The following is a 20,853-nucleotide window of genomic DNA, read 5'->3' as shown; positions in this document are numbered from 1 at the left end:
ACTAAGCTGGAATGCTCACATCAACATTCCCTAGTGTTGCTTGACTAGAAAGTGAGAACAGAGTGTTCTCAGGTTTAGGTCACAAACACTGGATCTTTTTATTTGCTGTTTGGCTCAACAGTCAAAACGGTTTTCACAGGTACAACAGAATCTATTTTGGCATAGTATAATTTGAAGGTAAAATATTTGTTTGATAAGTGGAAGTTTTCCATGACTGTCAATTGCTAAAACATTTCTTCAGTACCATTTCTGAGAGATTTCAAGATAGTTCATTCATCTACTCCAAGACCCAAAGGACTGAGAGTTGCAAACCTATGTACTTGAGACTAGGTCCCAAAGAACATAATGAAACTTTCTTCTGAATAAACATGCCTAAAATAGAACTGAAAAGCTTGGAACCCCAGCAACAATTACACTGAGAACTAGTGGTTTGACCCATAATTTTACAAACAGAAACGATGCATCTATTTCTTACACTGTTGGAGATAAAATATAATGTTAATTTGTTTGTTTTCACAGAGGTCTGCTACTAATCATAGACTGCCTTATATTAGTACCATGCTTAAAATACTGGGCCATTTTAAGACTCCTTTCCAAAGTTAGATAATAACTTTGAGGCAGTACCAAATATATTATGTTTCTATACTCATCTATTGTAATTGCTACATGAATCATGAATTATTAAATTAAATTAAGCCGGCACATTATGTGCCTATTACAGAGGATTCCATTGCTTTTAAATTATCTGTACTCCACTGCCATCAACGATTAGAAAGCCCTATTGTATAATGAGATTTTATTACACACCAGCTGTTTGTAAAAGAAAGTACACCAGAATTGCCATAATAGGTCAAATATTTAGTTCCTGATACCTCTGATTTGTGGTGATAAATATAATAAGCTTTACAAGAAGTAGTCAAAGGCCAATTATACACGGCAAGGTTCCCACAGCTTCAAAGAGAAGTGGTTGGGGAGACTTTGGTCCCTTCCGCACACGCAAAATAATGCGTTTTCAAACCACTTTCACAACTGTTTGCAAGTGGATTTTGCTACTCCGCACAGCTTCAAAGAGCACTGAAAGCAGTTTGAAAGTGCATTATTCTGCATGTGCGGAATGAGCCTTTGTTTTGGGGCATGTTCAGCATTGTTACCTACAGCCTTGTTTGCAGCGGGGCAAACATTACCCATCAACTGGCTTTTTGCTTGTGTCCAGAGGTTTCATGGATTCTCTTGCTCAATCATGCTTTAATTTTTAATCTTTAATTTTTATCTTTAATTTTATCAATCGATCAGTATATCAGTTTATCAATCTATTAAAGAAAAGTTTTGAATAAGGCATCTGTATACCTTGTCTGAACTCTAATTGTTTTTTATGGTGGGAAATGAGGGGGGAGTAATGGTGGTATGCATACTGCAAAACCACAAAAGGACAGTGTGAACTGCCATTTGCTAACCTCCCCAGATTCACGATCATCTGTCACCCAATGTGCTGTAAAGTCAAGCATCAAGACCAACAGATTTTTCCTGTTGTGTTCTGGGATCACTGACTGCTTGTGTATAGAACTACAAAGCTGGAGACATCCCAGTTTGTTGATCAAATGCAAGGGGAAATCCGGTGTTTGGACTGATCAACTAATCTTATTATTTTTACATTTTTTTAGTATTAGTATTGATTTATCAATGTATCAATATGGTTATTTTAATTTTTTAAAATCTAAAGATATGCAGGAGTGGGGAGGCCATGGGCAATAGAAATGATACGGCAGGACAAGAAGTGGGAAGTAGTCAGCAAGGGAGGAGGGTGAGGGGAAAGCGTGCAACGCAGTGCAAGGGAGTTGGGGGATAAGACTAGGCAGGCTGGCTGCAGGCAGAGAGAAAGGCAAAGCTTGTAAAAACCCTCATAACTCTGCATAAAGGTACAACTTTAACTTTATTGTCTCCCTATCATAGAGCTGTCCAAATGGCAGACCATGCCACAGAACAGATTACCTGGTTGGTTTTGCTCTGAAACACATGACATATTTATGGTGGAAATACTTGACATTGTGCGGTGGTGCAGATGAAACTGAAGGAAAGACGGGAGACATTTACAAGATTCTAATTTTCCTTTAAGAGCAAAATTAAATTGCTCTCGAATGACCCGGCATGGGCTTTGATTTCCAAAAATTGTAGTGATTTACAGTGCAATCCGAAGGGGTGGAGGGAAAGCTGCATTGGAAGTGGCGTGACCACTGCACCTGTATCATTGTCAATTGTGTTTGCCAAATGGGAACAGATGCTGACACAGAGGCAGAGGGGGCCCACATAACTCTATGGTGCACAAATGTGGAAGTTTGCCTTTGAGGCAATTCTGCCACAGGAGGCCATTCTGGCATGCATGGGAGCATTCCAGAGGCATTCCTGAGATGGGGCTGACTTCAGTTGGTTTCCTAAGCCTTTTGGACCTGGGAACATCCCTTTTTCCTGGCTCAGACTTATACCACCAAAAAGGGTGGCATAGGCCATTGCCCTGAATAGGGCTTTTCACAGCCAGCAGGGGCTTTCATCTGTTTTCCTGCGGGCTGGACCATCAAATACCTCTTTGGACACAGCCGGATGGCAGTGACCCTGACTGCTGACTACCATCCCACATACATACTTTGGATTGGGCTGTTAGTCTGAAGAAACTATGGATTTGCTTTTTACCTTTTACTCCATGTTTATGTCAGATTACAAAAGAAAAGAAATTGTTCCACAGCTGTTCCGCTCACTCTAGCAAAATATTCAGTGTGACTAAGAAACAGGGCCTGAGGCAGAACTGTCAAGGTAGCAGTTAGCTCCATTCTCAAAAGACTCCCATTATGTTTTCCAAGAGAAGCAAACGCCAAGGCTGTTAGAAAAGAAAGGCACACCTGTTTTCCTCAGGAAAATGGGAGTGGAGGAGGTAACACATAGCCTCTACAGGAATGGTGTCCCTAAGTACAAAATTTTACTTTCATATACATGCAAAGCAACATACACTCCTGAGAGCAGAAAATAATAATAATTAGACCCACAGATATTGCTGCAATAGAAGTAGAATATTTTATCACTGCTACATAGCCTGGCTTGAACTGATAGACTGGCTAGAAACACACACTATGCATTCCAAGGCAATAAATTTGATTAATTATTTTAATGTAATGTTTACTGTGCTGGAACAAGGGGGGCTGTCATGCAAACAAGTTCCTTCTAGTCTTCCAAAGAACTTTAGCATACATTCAATCACAATTTCTTGCAAATTCTTCCCTATGAATTACACTTTCCTTTTAACTTTTGTAAAATGGCAGAAATGAACTGGAAGAAAATAAAAAAAATTAATGATAAATATTAAGTGGCGATAACTATGTTTATATAATATCCAGATTAACCAAAATGTGCATTTTTATCTGCTAGATGTCTGGCTTCTTTAAGCACATTAGATATTTATGAACCAATGTGATAGTTGTCTTGAATTCATCATCTGCTTTTCAGCGTGCAAATGAAACATATTTCTAGATTGTGTTTATTAATCCAGGCATGCTCTGAATATTAGAAATAACACAATGCCGAGAAAACGGTCTCAGCCTGAATCGTCATCCATTTGTTAATATCCTCAGTAACAAATGAAGATGTTCTGTTCTTCTGTATGGTGACATTGCACTGCCTTATTTTCCCCGAAGATGCAAATTGACTGGTACTGAGTTGTTTAGAGATGCCTCAGAACCAAATGTTCAGTTTGTTGGTGATCATTTTTATCATCTCTGTGCATGCAATACTGAAATCTCTTTAAAAGCCCTTCATATCTACACATTAGCTTAATATGTGAGACTGAAGGGTACAAAGAACAATGGAGATCTGTAGAACTTAGGTTGGGGTGGGTTTAGTGGGTGTACTTGCAGCTTCACCTAGAAATGTCGCAACCACAGGCTTTTAAATTTGTGCCAAAGCACCTTCTACTGCCTGTGGTTGAGGCAGTGATGATTGCATCTTGCTGGGCTCTCCACCTCTGTTTTGTTTGCTGTTTTCAGTTATTTGTTAATTTATTTATTTGTTAATTCTGGGTAAATTTTCTCCTGTGTTCCTTGTGCTTTTCCTTGTGCTCTTTTTCTACTTTTCCTCCTTCCCTGGCTGTTAGAGTTTAAATGTTATTAAGAGTGCCAGGGAAATTTCAATGTTTAATGACAGTTTTAATTGTTACTGGGGTGTATGTGTTGTTTTAACCATGATGTAACCACTATGTGCCTGACTGTATTTGGGAAAGGATGGGCTATAGATCTAATAAATAAATAAATATATGCAAATACAATTGTAATGGCCGCAGAAATCACCAAATGCTATTTGATAGCCAGACCTTCTATGAAAATAAAGCATTAAGAAGTTTGCATCGGATTAACAGCCATTTCTAATCAATCTTCCTTGGACATATCCCACCAATATCATGAAGCCTTACTAATGAATACGGGATGTGGGTTGTGGGGCTGAAGCTATGTACTCTGCTCCGCAGTTGGTGCTGATGAATGCAAGGTCCATAAACAGTGAGACCGCTGTTCTCCATGACTTTCTTGGGGAAAAAGCTGTGGACCTTGCATGCATCACGGAGACCTGGGTGAGGGAGGGCAAGACTGTCGTCCTCAATGAACTTACCCCAGCAGGCTCCATAATTGTCCATCAACTGCAGACACAGGGACAGGGTGGCAGCGTGATGATGGTTGTCCGGGATTCAATCTCCTTTTGGACGCCCCCCATCCCACTGTTTGAGGGAATAGAGTGCCTGGTCCTCCATTAAGATTTTCTGAAGAGGTCGGCTGTTTTGCTGCTGTATCGGTTGCCTACCCCACCGACAGTCTGGTGCAGCTCCTAGAGATGGTTGTTGACTGGGCATTGCGGTTTCCCTAACCTGATAGTGTTGGGGGACTTCAACGTCCACGTTGATTCGGCCTCCTCTTCGGTTGCCACACACCTAGTGTCATCCATGGCAATGCTAGGCCTCTCCCTAATAAACTTTGGGACTCCTACCCATCAAGGATGCCATACTCTTGACCTGATCTTTGTGGCAGGTGTACATGTGGTCCTATCCTCTATTGTCACAGTGCTGTGGTCCGACCACTACGTACTAAGGGCCCAGGTTGATGCCGCCAGGCTCTTCTGGCCATAATTGATGCAATAAGGGAGCTGGAGGTCCCTTGCCTGTCTTTTGGTTCTAGTTTTGACCATTTCAACCTGCTTACTCTCTCTGAGGTGGACAGGCTTCTATTAGCTGTTAGATCTACCATTTGTCCTTTTGACCCATACCCTTCCTGGCTAGTGAAAGCTTGTAAGGAGGAGCTTCAGAGCCTCTTGTTGGATATCATCAATGGCTCTCTCAAGCCTTCCCAGGTTGGCTGAAAGAGGCAGTGGTCCACCCCCTTCTTAAAAGACCAAATTTAGATCTTCGGAACCTGGCCAATTACCGCCCAGTATCGAACCTTCCGTTCCTGCGTAAGGTAATTGAGAGTGATGGCAGGTCAGCTAGAGAAGTGACTGGAAGATACCAAAGTGTTGGATTCCTTCCAGTCTGGCTTCCGTCCTAGTCATGGGACTAAGACGGTCCTGGTCACTGTTGTGTGACAGTGGTAGATCATGACCTTCTGGTTTACTGCCTCTCTGATGTTGGGATACGAGGAACAGCTTTGCACTGTTTTTCTGCGAGGTGGTTAAGGACGGCATACTGGTCGTATGTGGAATGGACTTTCATGAACCCAATCTGTTCTGGACCTAATTGGGTTGCTGTCCACTTTAAAAGGTTCTCTTGTAAGTGGAGTGCATAGAGCCGTGGTGGTGAACCTTTGGCACTCCAGATGTTATGGACTACAATTCCCATCAGCCCCTGCCAGCATTGCCGGTTGGCCATGCTGGCAGGGGCTGATGGGAATTGTAGTCCATAACATCTGGAGTGCCAATGGTTTGCCACCACTGGCATAGAGTTTTCCTGTCACTGAGAGTAAACTGACTGGTCTGTAATTGGATGGATGGATTTGTTTGGAAGGGTCCTCCATAAGCTCGTGGTGAAGAGCACAAAGCTGGATTTTCACTTGCAGACAGTCATGCCGTTTCCGCATGGAAGTTGGAAGAGTCCGAAGGGCCTCGGCCTAATAACCATGCCGACCCGGCCCCACCTCTATGAACGTTCGCGATGGAACCAGTCCCAGAAACGGCAGGGACGGTAGCGGGGCAGAGAGTCGCGCCGTCGTCAAGAGTGACTCACCTGTCCTCGCGACCCTCGCACGGCCACGTCATGAGCCAAGGGGACACTTCTACCCTACCTGTCGCGACAACGGGCTCAGAGATTGGCGAGAAGGCAAAGGGGCATGTCCCCAGGCCACCGGCCTTGACGCCGGAGCGAAACCCGCAGGGACAAGTATGAAATGTCCAGTCCGATGGGGAGTGGGAGAGGCTCCTGGAAGCCGGGCTGCTGTTATGCGGCAAGCGGCTCAAAGCCGGCGTTTCCCAACAACCTACCGCTTACTGAGGTGAGGTTGAGGAACGCGGCTTCAGCGCTTTCCGATCAAGCGAGGCGGCAAGAGGCGGCTGCACGGGCGTAGCAGCAGCACCATCCCTGTGCGCGAATGGCTCCCCTAGGGGCCCGGCGTTTTTTGCCGTCCTCAGGGCAGCTCATTAACCGCTTCGTCTTGGAAAGGCCTTAACAGATCTGGAAAGCAGATTAGGATAGAAGGTTTTGAATATTTACGACCTTAAGGTTGAATTATCTGGATTAGAGATAATATTAGTCAGTTTGGATTTAATAGAAGTGGTCTAATGAGTGCTCAGGGGAGCTCCAGCTTTCCCTATTAATGTTTTTTTTTTGGGAAGAGGGTTGTCCTATTATACCAGAGGGGTATGGCATTGTTATTTAAGCCGGAGTTCCCATTTGTTTGATCACGACGTTTGCTTGGGAGATGCACTGCAGGAGGAGTTGTCTTCAACTACTGATGTTGACATTTGGGTCAGTGTATGAGTATTATAATTGATGTATTAGTGGGAGATTATCACTGTCCAAGAAGAACAGAGGATGTGGTCAAGTTTTTGGCAATGGCAATCTATCCCAAACTTTTATAAAGTTTTAAGTATTTTTTAATTTATTTTTTAAATTGTATTTCTATGCCAGTATTTGTATTTGTAAATAAATAAATAAATAAGCTTGGTTAGCGCTGGACTTCTGCTGATTCCTGTAATTATGCTGTAACCAATTTCCATCCAACATAATCACCAGCAGACTCCTACAGCAAATTTTTGGACTCTTTGGAGCATAATGTTTACGACTAGTTATTTCAGTTTGCATCATACCATTTGTACACGTTGGTCTTCTGCTTCTTCATGGCGCCTTCTTGGGAAATGTTTGATAGATGGCATATTCCTTTGTTTACTCTGCTTTGGGTGCTCTTGCAAAAGGCAATTCCAGGCATAAAGAAGAATTCATGGAGGAAGGAGCAGGAGTGACTTGTATTTCAACATTTTGTATTTCCACTGTGTGAATTGGACCATCACTTACCATGGTACAATGTTGAGATATGTAAATCCCTTTAAAACTGTTCAGGTAGGTATTTTAGCTAAATATATTGAACAAGAATTAACTGTCTCCTGTGTTTGTTTGGGAGTTTGACAGCTTTGCAGCTAATTTGTGAGGTGTCTTCAGCTATTTGTAACTTGATTGGGGAAGGCATATCACAGCTCACCCTTGCTTTACAAATGTTTAAACTGCTATTTTAACCAAATGGTATATAATTGTAAATTGGACATCATAGACATTGTATACTGTAGGAAAAAATGAGATGGTAGCTCTTACTGACGTGATGGAAGATATTTTTCCAGCTTACCTTTGGTGAAAGAAATTTCTTAAAAAGATTAAAACTGTGATCATTGGCATCCTCAGTCTAGAGAAAACAAAAGGTTTCCTTAAGGTTATTAGAGATTCTGCAGAAGTCTTGACAGTTTCCAACCAAAATTTTCAATATATTTGCTGGGCTTCTTTAGGCCTTTCATTCCTACTAGGGTTTATCCTGACCCTGAATATCAAATAAACATCCCTTCAAAATGGTAATACTTGTTTGAATTGGGCCCATCATTTTTATCAAGGCTGTAGCTGTGTGTAATATGTTCAATGGAACATTTTTTATCTGCACTAATATACATGAGTTATGTAAATGTTTACCTCTGTACACAGTACATATTTTTCAAGGGTGTTCTTGAGAAACAGGATAAGCCATCGCAAGAGGGCATTTCCTAGTTAAATAATCAAAAGGAATAGGGTTTTCTGGTGCATCTAGTTTACTTTCTTCAGTGTTAAATTTCTGAAGATCACTTAGTTGAAATTCTCATAGCCGAAAAGAAGGACTTCTAGCCATTAAACTCTTAGGACAGGAAATATAGACTACTGTATCAGTTCATTCAACATATGATTGTTCCAAAGACATCCCACACTGGAATTTGTTAAGGATAGATAAAAGGTACACAGGTCTTGCAGGGTTATTTTCCATAAGTTAAGTCTTAGGTGGATCAGACTCACCCCTTTCAGAGGTCTGCTATATTTTATTAAGGTAATAGTCTATCTAACCATACACCCTGTTCCTGACAGTGGCAGTCAGGATATACTTCAAATGGGACTGATGTTATAATTCACTTCCATTTTTGGACAAGCTACTTCCAGTGGAGGCCTCTGAAAATAAACTGAATTTCCACACCTGATAGAGAATCATTATAGGATGTACAGCAGTTGTGCCACACCATCCACAGTTAGTTCTAACTCCATGTTAGAAAGAATTTCTTTCTGGGGCAATTCTTGTTCAACATCCTGAGCTGGTGCCATCTAGTGAAAAGTACATATTCTCATATATAGCTAAGATTAGTTATTTCTAAAACCTTGCACACTTTGGTGTACCAGCCTAGAGTTCTTTCTGTAATAATTACAACTGATCTCCAGCCTACAGATAGGCATTCCCTTGAAGCAAATGACAGCTTTGGAAGGCAAACTCTATGGCTGCTAAGCATCCAGGCTGTGCAATGCTTTTCTCATCCAATTCTACCATCTCTGGCTACTGCTCCCAGATCAACAAGAGTTTTCCAAGCTGGAGTTGGTAAACCAACTTTGTCTTAGAGAAGGGTGGGCAGAGAAAGAGGAATCCCATGGATGCTGACTGCAAAATTCTCTAAGGCCGTTTCCGCATGGAGGTGGAAACGGCTAGGTCGGCGCATTTTGCACCGACCCGACGACGCTGGGATTGTCCGCATGGACGGTCCTGGAAACAGCCGGGCAGCCGCGGCGCATGAGGCCTGGCGCCAGCTCGACCCGGCTGTGTCCCGGGCTCTCCAGCACATCGCCCGAGGCCTGGGGACATGCCTAACCTGATCTCTAGCGCCTGCTCCAGCGCAGGCCCGAAGGGAGCATGTCCCCAGGCCTCGGCGGCGACCTGAGCCAGGGACAAAGCAAATGGCGAGGAACAGAAGCCCGGAGATTGAGTCATTGAGCGCTGCGTTAAACGGCAGCAGCTTCGCAGCGGCAGTTCCAGCGCTTCTCTCTAAAAAAAGAGCGCCTGCCTGGGGCTACCGACTTCGCTGACCCGGACGGGAGAAGGCGGCCAGCGGTAGCTGACTTCTTTGATGCAGCTAAGCCCCTGCCGAATGGCTGACCTGGAGATGGCGTTTTGCAGGTCTCCAGGTCGCCGTCATCTCCACGTCTTGGCGAAACGGCCTAAGATTTTTTCCTGCTGTTCTTGTCTCCATATATAAATTTGGATATGCCAAGAAGACCAAGTCTTTAGGCATGAGTCAAAATACAACAGCTAAAGGGCTCTTAGCCTATGGCTTGGGCTCTGGGTCCTCGAATGAGCTGACCCTTCAAGCCTGGCTCAAACTACAATTTGTTATTTTCGATTTGTTTTATTTAAAGTTTATGTCTCTTTCTGCTGTATTTCAGTTGTACTTGTATTCGTACTGTAAGCTGCTTTGGGGCCCTCCTGGTGACAATAAATGTCCTAAATAAGGGCTTGATGGTTGTGTAGGATTCAATTTATAGTGGAGCTGAAGTACAGCTGGAGAAGGGATTAAAACCTTGCATAATTTCTCCATTCAAAAGCATCCTCATCGCTTAGCACTGGCCTTTTCCATACAACAGAAATGTAATGTCTTGAGGATGTTATTAAAAAAGTGTTTTGAAGAAGTTCACACAGCTCTCTCTCCCCAAACATCTTCAGAATGTTTTATTTCTCAACCAACTTTTTCAAAAATCGCTAAACTACCAAACATTTTTTTCCCTGAAGACAGGCTGAAGACGCCTCCTGCTTGCCTTCATGAACAAAAGCAGGCAGGAGATGCTTTATTTCCCCCTCTCCCCAGATTTTCCTTTCATTTCTGCTTCAGTTGTGCCCACCATTTTGTGTGCTGCTGCAGAGATTTTCCTGCTTCCACCATTTCATGAAGGTTCCCCATGGAGGTTTCCTCTGCTTGCAGCTCATCCAGGCATGATTTCACTGTAAAAAAAAAAAAGGAAATGAATAAATTTGTTTTGCCTGGTGATCCAGTGCACATGTTTTCCCTCTTTTTTTGGAGGGCGGTGTCTGCAAAGCTATGACAACACAGCACAGGGATCTGCAATATGCACGTACTTGTGTTGTAGCTTCATAGACACCCCCTCTAAACAACAACAACAACAACAACAAAAGGAAAAACAACATATGAGCACGATTGCCAGGCAAAACAAACTTTATTCATGTACTTTTCACAGTGAAACCATGTATGGATAAGCTGCAAGCAGAGGAAAACTTTAAGTGGAAACCTTCGCGAATAACGAGAGCAGGAGAGATCTCTACAGTATACCTAATGCTTGAGCACTAACTATGAAACTGATAAGAGCCACATCGGGTGGCAGGTGGGAAAAAGAACTATTTGGCAGGCAACGCTTGTGTTCTTCATGCAGAGTGAACACAAAAAGCCAAAATGGACCTTTTAAAAACTTCTGCAGGATGTTTTATTTCTGCTGTGTGGAAGAAGTTGTTATTAGCTCTGGACACACACCCATAAAGGAAATGAAGAAATGGTGTGTGTCTTTTTCCCCTTCAGGATTTTAAAAATCTTGGGGGACTTTATGTGTGTGAGTGTCAGAAACTGTGCAAAGATGGAAAGAGTTAAACCATTTCCCTTTATCCACTGTTGCTTTGATACAAATAGGGATTCCATATGGCTATTTTACTTTTAATCCCAGTGTACCATTTGAACATTCCCTTAGTCATAGTTAGTAACTTGGATTTCTTTGACCTTCTTAGTACAGCAGAAATGGGGATTACAACTTGCAGTTGTAACTGTGAATATGGAATCTCCTTTAGTGCACTGGTCCCCGTTTGGTGAAACTCCTTACCATCATCCATACGGGCCCTGCAGGACCTTGAACAGGGCTTTGGTGGGCAGGGATAGCCGTGGACATCATGCCATCATAGTACTCGGTGTACTATGTTCTCATTGGATTACCATCTGGCTGACTCTCGCAATATGTAACGAGATGCCATCCAGCCATCTGATTTTTTGTATTTATGTGTATATTGGAACGTTGGTTTTAATCTATGTATTCTAGATTGTTTTATTTATATTGTTTTCAAGTACATTGTGCACCAGCCAGAGCCCTCCAGGGCTGGGCAGTTTATTAAATCTAAGTGATACATACATACATACATGCATGCATGCATGCATACATACATACATACATATATAAAGGTGTGTTAGTTAAAATGCTTGAATTAGTGTGCAGTGCAAGGGTGGTGTTTGATTCCAGTGCCTATTCCATTGGAATAAGACATCCAAGTTACTGCCTGAAACAATTCCTCCTCTGCAGTGCAATTCTAAAAACACTTTCCTAAGTGTAAACCCCTTGACTAGACCTGAGTAGGACATACTTGGAATTGTTCTCCTAAACATCTGTCTCAATATGAAGAGGATCTCTCTGAATTATCTGACCCAACTAGGAACACTGACTTTGACTTGGGAGATCTCTGGAGATTTGGGGGTAGTGCCTGGGAAAGTCAAAGTTTGGAGAGGGGAGGGAGCTCAGCAGGGATGTAATGCCATAAACGCCTCCCTCTCTAAAGCTTCCATTTCTTCCAGGGGAGCTGATCTGTGGAAACGGAAGATCAGTCATAACCCCAGTCACTCCCAGGAAAACTCTAGGCTTTACACTTTACCCATGTAATGAGCAGTACATATCAGTGTCTGTGACCTGCTTCTGCAGGAATCTCCTCGCATAAATCTCCTTTCTCCAGTTTTTACTAAAATCTATCACATATTCAGTAAACAGAGAAGAATTGGTGAGGGAACTGCTCTCTCCTATTGAAATAAATGGCATTTTAAAGTGTTTTAACTTAGGCTGGATTATGTGGCACTAAATAGCTTGCAAGAAATCCTGCTCTTATTTGCAGCCTAATCTTTTAATCTTAGGAAGTGGAGGTAGTCCAGATATATTAGATTATATGGAGTTTTTAAAAAATACTTCTAACCTCCTTTCATTTTAAATAACAATTTCTTCAATTAAACCTTGAGCCAGTTTCTTAAGTATGCTCATGGCATTTTTTTGTAAATTACCAGGAAGTTTTGCAAATCTGGCACTTACAAACAATAATCCTCTCACTTTTCTTTGAACATTAGATTTTGTAAAAAACTTAACCATAATTCTCAGACTATGCAACATTGCAGAAGTTTCAAGGAACTGTTAGTAAAAGCAACTGAAACTTTTTTTTTTGCTTTCTCTTTACTCAGTGATAGGGCTGCTGTATTTTGAATGGTTAGATATGTCTCAAGTTGCCTTTCATTAGTGAAGCCCTATGGATAAATATTGGTCAGTGCACATAAATGTAACCTGGAAATGATCAGAAGCATATTCATTTCAGTGCTGAAGTAAATGGCTTGCTTCAAACAACTGTGTTGGGAAGCAGATACTCCACTCTCAGATTTACCTGGAGGCAAGCAGGAGAGCAGGCTGGCCCGGATGCACCACTGCCTCATGGCCCTGGTCCTGGCACATGTCCCAGCAACTAGGACAGAGGCAAAGGGAGCAGCTAGAAGCCCAGTGGTGGCAGGCAGTGATTCGCATGGCCCTTGGATCAGCAGTGGTGGGCAGCCACAGGCAATGAGACCCCTGTTTCTGTGGGTGTGGTGCCGTGCTGGCCTCAGTGAGCCTCAGCCAGCTGGTGAACCCAGAGCAGGGCAAAGGAGTGCGACTGACCTACCAAAACCATCCCAAATAGACTTGTGGATTTCTTTCTTTAGGAATTACAATAATCATTTAAAATGGGATAGTTCATAATTATAATGACAAGTTCCTCAGCTAAACAGCCTATAATGAAAACACCCATTATTTTCTTTTGTTTTTATTCTCTTTAGTTATTGTTGTCTTGCCTCTTTCTGATTCCATTTTTACAAGACAGTCAGCATTTTTCTAATAAGAGCATAAACTAGGTTTCTTGGAAGAAGGAGGAGAGAGAGAGACATTGGGATTTCTTAATTGCCCTCGAGCTGTATTTACTAGCATTATACACCCATGTGAGGTATTTCAATCCTGAAATACGTAAGGTAAGATTTCCTTTCATTCTTTCCCCAGTGTCTGCCCTGCTGTGCCAAATTTCCCCTTGCAGTCTGCACACCCTTGTTTGCCTGATACTTTCTAAACCTTATTCCCTGTCCAAGCCAATCTACCTCAAAGTCCTCTTGCTTCTCCCTGCATGCCCAAATGCCTTGCCCTTCTTGTGCCTTCAGTCTGCCCGTTTGGATAGAAAAATATGAAGGTTTAGATTTGGGCAGGGAGAAGCTTTTATTGAAATCAATGGGAAATAATTACAAAAGTGAATTATGAAAATGAACAACAATAATGAAACTATGAAACTGAAGTATATGAAACAACCCAAAAATGAAACATAAGATAAATAACAAAAGCTAGAGTATTCTTCTAATTAAATGCCCCCCAAATTGTGTCTGTTAAAGCTATTTTGAAAGGTTGTTAGTTTTTATTCTTTTCTGTGTAGGTTATAACTGGCATTGGATAACAGGAAAACAGGATCATGATCAGTTTATTAATTTATTTCATTAAAACCCTCCATTCTTGCTGAGATTTGTGTTTTACAAAATATAATAAACAATTTGACCAGAAAGCAACAACGTCCAGGGCCATGAGGTAGTAGGACTAGGATTATAAAGTGGGAAAACAAGGGAAACAAAGCAATCAATACAAACCTTTCTGAAGAATGACATACCATACTGCAAAAAATGGTTTAGAATGGTAAAACCAAAAGTGATACAAATTCTGCAATAGTATGTGCTGTGATAAAAGTGACCTCCTGAACTGTTCCATTCTATTCAGTTCTAAACCTTTTATAAAAATGTCCTCCTGATCATATCTGTTTGGCACTTTCTGTGGAATGGTAAGCATGTTGGGGACTTCCTGATCTCAGACAGGCTGTTCTGCAAGGTAGGAGAAACTGGAGAGAATGCATGTGCACAGGAACTTTTGGAGTCCTGATCGGGGCGGAGATACTCCATGAGATAAGGTCTAAAATAGAATTCATTATTATCTACAATGATATATAGGTTTGTTTTATACTTTGCACTAGATTGCATTCTGCAAGCCTAGATATGTTTTTCATACTAGGTGCTCAATTCTTTATTGCCAAACAAAGATGGCAAACCATGGGTGCAGATGGGAACCCTTGAAATATGTGATCCATTCTCACTTCTATTGCCTTCCAGACCAACGTATCTGCATTCCCTTGTGGCTATGTTTAGAATACTTCTGGGCATCATTTATCCAAAGCAGCTGCAATAGTGATTAGTTTAGACATGAAATACAAGAATGGAAGTTAACATGTGTGGAGAACAATGTTGAATAGAAGACAACCTGAGGTGGGGCTGATTAGAAACACAGCTTGCTGCTGGAAACAGTAGTTCACTTTGTCAGCTGTGCTTGGTCACGGATGAGTAATCCTTATTTTCGCTTGCAGAAGGATTTTTCAAAAAGGTCAATTTAATACACGTGGATCTATCCGAAAACTGTTTGGTATATCACAGGGGTAGGGAACCTGCGGCTCTCCAGATGTTCAGGAACTACAATTCCCATCAGCCTCTGTCAGCACGGCCAATTGGCCATGCTGGTAGGGGCTGATGGGAATTGTAGTTCCTGAACATCTGGAGAGCCGCAGGTTCCCTACCCCTGGTATATCATAATGTTGCAGTATTGGATTAAGCAGCTGTTCCAATTCACTCCTGACCAGGCTAATTCTGGATGATAAAAAAGGACCAAATAGTGTATAGGATTCTGGTACTACATTTGGCACAGGCAGTGACAGAGGTGTAGATTTGGGGGGGGGGTTCAGGGGTGGGGCCATGCCCCCACTTGCCCCTGGGGGCATGGCCAAGCCCCCCCAAGCCCCGCCCCTGACCTCAGCGCTTATAAAAGCAGCTGTCCAAGGCCAGGGATGGCAGGCACCCCTGCCCCTCCCCCACCCCAGCTGGGCTCCCAGCCGGCAGCCAATAGTCCCTTCTGCCCTCCCCTCCAGGCAGAGGCGTAGCTAGGGAAAATGGAGCCCAGTGCAAAATCTGAGTTTTGTGCCCCCCCCCCATGGGCGGCCACTGTGATGCTGGAATCCACCCCAAAGCATCACTTTCAATGGTGTTTAAACTAGGAAGCCCAGATTCTCTTTCTAAATCCACCTTAAAGGGAGAATCTGGGGTCCCCAGTTAAAACAACATTGAAAGTGATGCTGTTTTGGGCTGGATTACCCCCACCCTGAAACATCATCACTTTCAATGTTTAAACTGGGGACCTCGGATTCTCCCTTTGAATCCATGCCAAAAGGGGGTGGATTTAAAAGGAGAATCTGGGGAAATTTGGGGGGTGCCTGGCCTGCTGTCAGGAGTGCAGTTGTTAAACTAGCAGCACCAAACTTTGAGGTATCTTTAGGAGACTCCTAATGATACCACCTAGGTTTGGTGAAGTTTGGTTCTGGAGGTCCAAAGTTATGGACCCTCAAAGGTGTAGCCCCCATCTTCTATTAGCTCCCATTGGAAACAATGGGGGCACCCCCTTTGGGAGTCCATAACTTTAGACCCCCTGAACCAAACCTCACCAAACCTGGGTGGTATCATCAGGAGAGTCTCCCAACAAATCTCAGAAATTTTGATGCTGCTAATCTAAAAACTGTGCCCCCTGCAGGCCAAAAACTAAAAAACACTTAAAAATACAAAAACACAAATGGGACATAGCTTCAGATATGCAATGGGGAGGTTGAATCCAAGAAACCCCCCCCCCCTTTACCTAAGTCCTTGGGCACAGGTATTTTTAAAAAGTAAAGAAACAAGACTTCTGAGGCTTTGTGGAATAATCCAGGAATAATGGACTATATGGCTTGTATTCAGGAAGTTGTTCAAACCATTGCCAAGAGCAGGATCTCTTCTAAATCCTCCATTACGGCTAAGGCCATGGAAATATAGAGAACCTAAAATTGTGGGGGGAATTCATGGTGTTTCACAATATCTACTGCTCCTTAAGCAAACTAGGCAGAGGTAAGAGCTTGGTAGAAAGATCACCATACATTCTGGATGATATGCTTAGTCAGACCTGCCCTTGATCAGACCTGCCCTTGATGCTGGCAAACGATCACTTCTTCCAGTATAGGCACTCATGCCAACTGAGGTCAGCACCATTTCATCTACTGGAGATCCCTTCCTTTAGAGCAAGGGTCATCAACCTTTTCTTTAATGATAGCTATTTCTGAGTAATGAAAATATCCCTATCTCCTACCTGTTGCCAGCATGCTACCAAGTTTTGTTCTGTCCTTGCAACAAAACATGGACTAGGAAAACAGTGGAAATGAAGTTACCAGCTAAACAGCACAGATACAAATAAAAGCTTTAAAAAAGAAGAACCTCAGACATGACTTTGTCACAACCTTTTCCTGGATCTTCTATGGGATGCATAAGCTACACTGCAGTGGCTGCCAGCTAGCGAGTTACAGGAAGTTAGAGAGCTGCTGTTACCGATAGTGACCCTGACTTTGGAGAGTTATACAGTCTGTGTTAGAGCCAAACATTTTGGATAGCTGCCACTTTCTTATACAACAGTCTTTGTGAAATGTCAGAAATAATGCAAAGGAACTTTTTTCTCTTGGTAACTGAAAAATATGTTATTGGGCCAGTTTAAGTTAGATGTTTGGAAATGGTTTTTGATCAAGAGTCCTGTTGAGTTGTGAGACAAGTGTAGATACTTTCTGGGTCAGGTGTGGGGCTTTCGATTTCTCATGATTTGAGAGTTTGTTTATGATTATGTGGTTTTGATTTTGCTGTTTTAATGATGGTTTTGAGACAGTTTTGTCTTCTTTTTTAACTTCTTTGTATTCCAAAGAATACTGAAATGAACTAGAGGATAGAATTCTAATTAATTTTTCTGCTAACAATGGTATACTATTGGAAGTATTCTACAGGGGATAACTTAAATCTACTTCATGGCATGAATCTGCATTATTCATCCTCCATGTCTGAAGGAGGGGAGGATATAAATGAGGATATGGTGATAGGGAATTTTTAAAAAGGGCATTTTATATGCGAGATCAACTTTGCGGCAAAGCAAAACCTAGCAGCCATTGAGAACACATTGATGTTTTCAATTCATGAGTAAAGAAAGTTTTTCTCCCTTGTGTGGATCACAACTATGGCACAGTGGTATTACCTTTGTTGTTGTCATTCTAATATAGCAGGATCAAGGAGCGGCTCAAGTAGTTATTTTACATATCTGAGTGAAATTGATACATAATATGCCAAAAATGTTCACATTTAGTTCATGACCATCTGAGAACTGACTCACAGTCCACTTGTTCAGAAACTAGTAGAGGAAGTTTAAAGTAAAGGAATGGCTTTAGCAGACATTTGGCAATGGTATTGTATGTAATCTTTTTATATGTGAAAATGAAAATAAAATGAGGACAGGACAAATACTTCAAACTACTGCTGTATTAATGGCCTTTGACCAGAGTAACTCTACATAAGAATGTAAGAGTCCTGCTAGATCAGACTAGTTGTTCATCTGGTCCAGCATCCTATTCCACCCTGTGACCAACTAGTTGTTCTAGGTGTGTAACAACTGGGCATAGAGGACTTCCCTGATGTTGCCTCCTGGCACTGATACTCGGCCCCTTTCTGCACATGCAGAATAATGCACTTTCAATCTACTTTCACAATTGCTTGCAAAAGAATTTTGCTATTCCACGCAGCTGCAAAGTGCATTGAAAGTGGATTGAAAGTGCATTATTCTGCATGTGCAGAAGGGACCTCGGAGGCTGACTGCCTCTCAAAACAGAGGTTCCTTTTAGTCACCATGGCTAGTTGCCGCTGATAAAGCTATCTTCCATGAATCTGTCTAATCCCTTTTTAAAGCTGTCTATATCTATCACCATCACTACCTTCTCTGGCAGTGAATTCCACTCGCTATGTAAAGTATGAACATGTATCTTGAACCTACTCTCCATGAGGTTCATTTGATGCCCTTGACTTCTAATATTTTGGGAGAGTGAAAAAAGTTTTCTTTGTCAGCTCTCTCCACTGCATGCATAACTGTATAAACCTCTATCGTGTCCTCCCTTCGTTATCTCTTTTCTAAACTGAAAAGTCTCATGCTCTTTAGCCTTTTCTCATTGAGATGGAGCTTCAACCCTCAAATGAAATAATACCACCTCCAAAACCAGTCCTTGTGGGACCCCCTGCTTACATGTTTTCCCTCAGATAAATTTTAAAAATTCTCAAAGCAATCTGTTCTATCTGTAGATGTTTTTCATTATTCAACTAAAGCTATCAGTCAAGATGCAAGTAATAGCAACTGAATATGTCTAGAGGGTTATTTTTTTTCTATTGAAAGATGGTATAGGTAGGTGATTTGCCTAGCAGTGCAGTGTGGTTGTCAGCAAACCACAGTGAAAGGTGATAATGTCACAGGTATGTATTTAGGTGTTATATTCCTGACAAAATATCCCCATACATTTTTAGTTATGTTGAACAGGTTTTAATTGTGTATATTAGTACTATATTTAGTTGAAATCACAGTATCAGAGACTGTTGGAATATGGTTGTTCGACTAGGTAGCTCTCCACCAATTATGGAAAACCATTTTAAAATCTTCGGAGATGAGAAGCTGGAGTTGGCAGTTACAAAATGACCAAAAAAAATCATTTTGAGTAATTTACTAAGGTTTCTAACCATTAAAGGACCACTGTATACATTAATATGGGGGTTGCCTTTTTTGGCTTTGGAAGGGACCTCCAATTTTGCAAAAACTATTATTCAACCTAGATCTCTGTGGAATAGTTGAACAATAAATCCCTGTCATGAGATATTCAGCATCGTGCTCAAAATGCAAATTCCAAAATACACTGTTAGAGGAGTATTTTTGAGCTGCATTAGTTCTTAAAGTAAATGGCACTCACTGCCTACTTACGTTAATTATAGAGGTGAATTGCCTGTGGTTGATTTATATTCTAGGCTCTGGATTTCTATTTATGGAAAGAAAGTTTAGAGAACAAAAAATAACATCCACCGTAGCATTATTTCAAAAGTCAAACCTGGTTCTTTCTGAAGTGAAAGTTTCGCAACAAAACATCTTGCTTTACTCTGTTCAGGCATATATGAAACATCAAAATTAGTGTAGTCATTCATCTTTAGAATGCCAAACCAGATTGCAAAACAAGTAGGCAGATTCTTACAAGTCAGCCTGACTTTTTACATGGTTACTCATTCCTCGTCGTTACTTGGCCTGCTTTGAATCCCTAGAATGTCTGCCAAATTCATAATGAAATATCCCGTGCATTTTGATTGAAACTACATAATTACATTTAGATTCAAATCCAGAAGTACCTTAGAGACGAACAAGAATTTCAGGGTATAAGCTTTCAAGAGTCAAAGTTCCTTCATCAGAAACAAGTTGACTCTTGAAAGCTTATATACCCTGAAACTTTTATTGGTCTCTAAGGTGCTACTGAACTCAAATCAGTTTTTCTGCAGGTCAGCATAGCTGCCCTCTGAAACTACTGCATAATTACATGAATTCTTAACTACTCAGTGTCTGCTACATTCCTAAAATGTAAGAAAATGAATCTGGCAAATAATAAAGTCAATAATTATTGTAATACTTATGGTTTCAACCCCAGAATCTGAGAGCTTAATCCTCCAAACTAATCCCACAATTTACCATCTTGGAAAATAAAGTACTTGCTTGGATGAGATATACATTTTAGGATATCAATGCAATATGAACAGACATTGCCAGACCAGTACACTTGCACTGCAGGTAAGTATTGAAGCAATTACCATAAAGACTGTGGGCTTTTGTATACTTTCTGCTTGCCTCAAGGTTGTTTGATTTGCAGTGAGGGTTTTCCATGTTTTCTGTTTACACAAGAAATAGGGTTGGAGTACTCATTCAGGCACTGGTCTCAGGTTCATTCAGCAGAGAAAAGCTGGTCCAAAGTAACAACGTTATTTGCAAGGAACGTACTTCTTACAACTATCAGCATTAGCTAACATACAAGAGCTAGAAACTGGATCCAAAGGCTCCAGCCAGTAGGACCAAACTATATCACACAGATTATATTGGAGGCACAGCGTGTTCTACTATATACATATACACACAATAAATGTACCATACCAGCATAGCCCTTTTGCCTACACAATTTGCATTTTAAAAGGGTCCTTCTTATCTAAAGTATTCCTTCCAGTCCAACAGAGGCAAAAGTTGAAATATTACATGGCTTGTTGTTTTCCTGTAAACTCCATTTGGGGAAGCTCGCCCCACCTTTATTTTCG

General features: G+C 41.6%; 1 protein-coding gene across 1 annotated transcript in view; it reads left to right on the top strand.

Moving 5' to 3' along the window:
- LOC125436987 overlaps window positions 1–20,853 on the top strand; it is a 42,327-nt gene that overhangs the window by 20,061 nt on the left and 1,413 nt on the right. The window lies entirely within an intron of this gene.

The sequence above is a fragment of the Sphaerodactylus townsendi genome, linkage group LG07 (genome assembly GCF_021028975.2).
Source record: "Sphaerodactylus townsendi isolate TG3544 linkage group LG07, MPM_Stown_v2.3, whole genome shotgun sequence".
In the NCBI taxonomy this organism is placed as follows: domain Eukaryota; kingdom Metazoa; phylum Chordata; class Lepidosauria; order Squamata; family Sphaerodactylidae; genus Sphaerodactylus; species Sphaerodactylus townsendi.
The sequence above is the reverse complement of the archived record's forward strand: the minus strand, read 5'-3'. Positions and strand labels throughout refer to the sequence as shown.